General features: G+C 37.4%; 1 protein-coding gene across 1 annotated transcript in view; it reads right to left on the reverse strand.

Annotated features, from left to right (window-relative positions):
- REC114 (REC114 meiotic recombination protein) overlaps positions 1–4059 on the reverse strand; it is a 237492-nt gene that overhangs the window by 145565 nt on the left and 87868 nt on the right. The window lies entirely within an intron of this gene.

Raw genomic sequence — 4059 nt, forward strand, 5'->3', positions numbered from 1 at the left:
GGAGACCCGGTCCCTCTCGGGAGGGTAACAAGGGAACACGCATATATACAATCATGCAATTTGTAATATGTAATAGAAGGAGCTCTGGTGGTGTAGTGCCTCAGGCATTTGACTGCTAACCAGAAGGCTGGCAGTTCAAACCCACCAGCCACTCCTTGGAAGGAAGACTGGGCCATCTACTTCCGTAGGGATACGCCCTGGAACCCCAAGGAGATGTCACTATGAATCGGAACTGACTCAATAGCAGTGAGAGTTTTATATGTAATAGTATTTCCCTTTGTTGTCTATAACTCTTGTGCACTTCTCCATGTCTTCCTTTGCCTTAGTGTTATTGTGCCAATCATCTTCTTATTGTATATTGCCTTTCCCTTTACCCAAATTAATATGTGTTAATTATGTAATTAGTGATTTTCCTTCCCACCCCTCCCATCCCTGGTAACCATCAAACAACGTTTCTTTCTGGAGGTTTGCAGGCTTAGCACCACAGTCTCAGGGGACAGCCAGCTCACCTGGCAAAACATAGTTTACAAAGCCAATGTTATACATCCTACTGTGATGACTACTGACTGGGCTCTAAAAGCCAGCAAGCAACTGCCTAAGGTTCAACTATTGGTTTCTTTCCATCCAAAGCAGAGTAAGAAAATCAAAGACACATGGAAACAAATAGTCCAAAGGACTAATGGACTATGTGAACCTCTGCCTCCTCGGCCCCGAGACCAGAAGAACTAGATGGTGCCCAGCTACCACTACACACTCTTCTGAAAGGGATCACAATAGAAGGTCTTGAATGGAGTGGGGAAAAAACATAGAACAAAATTCAAAATTATTCAAAAAGAACAAGCTTACGGGTCTGACAGAGATTGGTGGAACTCCCCGAGACTGTGGCCTTTAGTCAAGCCTGGAACTGAACTCACCCCAGTGGCTTAACTTCCAGCCAAACAGACAAGTCTATAAGATGAACAGTAACACTAGAGGGGTATGCAACTCTTACAACAATCTGCTACAAGAGATCAAAAGAACAGCTTTTGCACAGGGATAAAGGTCAGAAGGCAGGAAGGGATAGGAAAGAAGGACAAATGGAAACAGGAAACACAAGGAGGAAGTGGAAGGAGTGATATGATGCTATGGGGATTGCAATCAATGTCACAAAACAAAATGTGTATGAATTATGGAATAGAAAACCAGTTGGCTCCATAAACTTTCACTCAAATCACAATAAAAAGTTTTTTAAAAAGTTGAACAGATAAGCAATTGGATTCATCGACACAATGGAAAACTATTGAGCAACAAAAAGGAATAAACTACCATCGGTAGTCCCTGGGTTACAAATATCTGACTTACATATAACCTGTAATTATGAACTAATCTCCATAAAGCTTACTATATTAAAAATTTGAGGTCCATACAAATGGTTCATTGTTCTTACAAATGGGCACTCTTTTATGACATGCATCAGAACACCATTATTATTACTGTATTATTATGTTAAAGATGTTTTAGTGTATCTGGAAGTGTTTCTTTAATGTTTTTTATGCATATAAAGTTACACTATATACTAAGACAAAAATTTGACTGACATCAGATACATGCTATACCTAACTGTTCCGATTTACATACAAATTCACCTTAAAGACAGATTTAGGAACAGAACTCACACATAACCCAGTGACTGCACAGATACATGCTGTAACATGTATGAATTGCCAATATATTATGCTAAGTGGAAAAGCTAGACACAAAAGGGTACACATGGTATGATTCCATTTACATGAAATCCTAGAAAAGGCAAAACTATAACGAAAGAAAGCAGCTTGGTGGTTGGCAGGTGCTAGGAGTGAGTGGAGCAGATTTACTACAAACGGGCATAGGGAAATTTTGGGTTTATGGAAATGTTCTATGTCATGATTGTGGTGGTAATTATATATATAGTCAAAATACATAGAATTGAACACTTAAAATAAGTGAATTTTACTTGATGTAAATTATACCTCAATAAAGGCGATACAAAAAAATACAAGGCATAAAAATTTAAAAATATTATTTAGTATCTAAGTTATAGACGTATATGTAACATGTACCAAATTGTACAGTCACCCTTTATCTCTCAGTAGTATGTGTCTCCTCGGAAGGAAGACTAGGCAATCTACTTCTGTACTGATGATGCCTCAGAAACCCAAGGAGGGGTCACTGTGAGTCAGATCCAACTCAACGGCAGTGAGTTTGATGTGTCTTGGAATTTGATAAAGTTGTTTTTATAACTGTTGTGCAAAAATCCCATGTATGAAGCAAAAAAACACCTCTACCAGTTTGTGAAAACACTTACTACTGGTACAAACAGAGAAGAGAAATAAAGCTCAGACAGTCCACCAATGTACACCCCTCAGCTCACCTTCTGGAGTACTCTATATTAGCAACTGAAGAAGAAATCTTATCTCTTGCAACTGATGCAGGCTCTGACAGGCAGATAAAACAAAATGGTACAACTTGTGCTGCCGTTTTAAGAGTCCTGAGGAAAATCAAGATGACTTTGCAGGTAACCTCACATTCAATGATAAGGCTATAGTTCACTTAAGTGGAAAAATGGATTGCCATAATGTATACATGTGAGACCCTGCCATCATAATATGATAGAACATGTAAGGGATTCACCAAAAATTAATGTCTTTTTACTATATTTGATCTATTTTTATTTTCCCCCTCTAGAATGATAATAACAACATGATGATAGGGAATTATATCTTTGGTGTTTACTGCTATATCCTAGCACCTAGAACTATGCCTAACATAAAGTAATTGTTCAATATATATTGTTAAATAAACTATGCATATACAGATTTCAATAACCATTTGTTAAGTATGTTTATTATGTTGTTGTAGATATTTTTCATAGCTAAACAATATAATAATCTCCCATTACATCTCCCTTCTTGTGAGATTTCTTTGATTGGAAATTAATAGTTACTTTATATCTTCATTCATTTTGTTTCTATATACTAATTCAAACTCAAACTTTCAAGCAAGGTGATTGTTGTTAACTCCTTTATATACTTTTTCATTCCAAAATTTCTTACTATGTATGTATGTATATTTAGAAAAAAGGACAAATGCATTTTTACAAATGGAATAGTTTTATAGAGGGCTATATCAATTAGCAATAGCAGCCTTCAAGTTTCTTTTAGTTATTTTCCTAAGTCTATACCTCTACACATGCTGTTTTCCTAATGAGGAAAACCATCCACACATTTCTCTTTAAATTTAGTCTGTCTTCAACCTAATCTCCCCAGTTAAGAATTCTTTATAATAGTGCTTAATTCCAATGACTTGACTCACAACAAAACACTAAACTTCCTTAAGACAGGCAGTATTCACTGTTTTTGTATTTCGTACTGTTATAGTACAGTCTGGTAGCGTAGTACCTAAGGTACTTGACTGTTAACCAGGAGGCTGGTGGTTCAAACCCACCAGCCACTCTTTGGAAGGAAGATGGGGCAATCTACTTCCGTAGTGATATTGCCTCAGAAACCCAAGGAGGGGTCGCTATGAGTTGGGTCCGACTCGACGGCACATAACAACCAACAACATAGTACAGTCAATAAATGCTTAATTTTCTGAACATGAGGAATTTGAGGCTGAAAAAGCTGAAGGCTATACAAATTAATGTAAAGCTATGAAGATCAAGAAATATATTGGGTCTCACACTCCTTGGAGTGACCAATCATGGGAGAACAGAAGGGCAGTGTTTGCAACAGGGAGACAGCTGGGGCAGGGAGGGAATGGGAGGGAAGGACACAGAGAAGAAGTAACTACAGGGAGGAAGTGGGAAGAGAGCTGTTACATTGGGGCAATTGCAGTCAATGTCATGAGACAAAATGTGTATGAACTGCTGTATGGAAAATGAATTTGCTCTGTAAACTTTCACTAAAATCACATCAAAAATTTTTTTAAAAAAAGAAATAAATACATTGTGGAAAGCAGTATGGCGATTCCTTCAAAAGTTGGAAATACAAATACCATTTGACCCAGCCATCCCATTACTAGGTATATACCCTAAAGAAGTGA

This window comes from Orycteropus afer, unplaced genomic scaffold, assembly GCF_000298275.1.
Source record: "Orycteropus afer afer isolate SDZICR_OR568_19922 unplaced genomic scaffold, OryAfe1.0 scaffold00233, whole genome shotgun sequence".
Taxonomy (NCBI): domain Eukaryota; kingdom Metazoa; phylum Chordata; class Mammalia; order Tubulidentata; family Orycteropodidae; genus Orycteropus; species Orycteropus afer.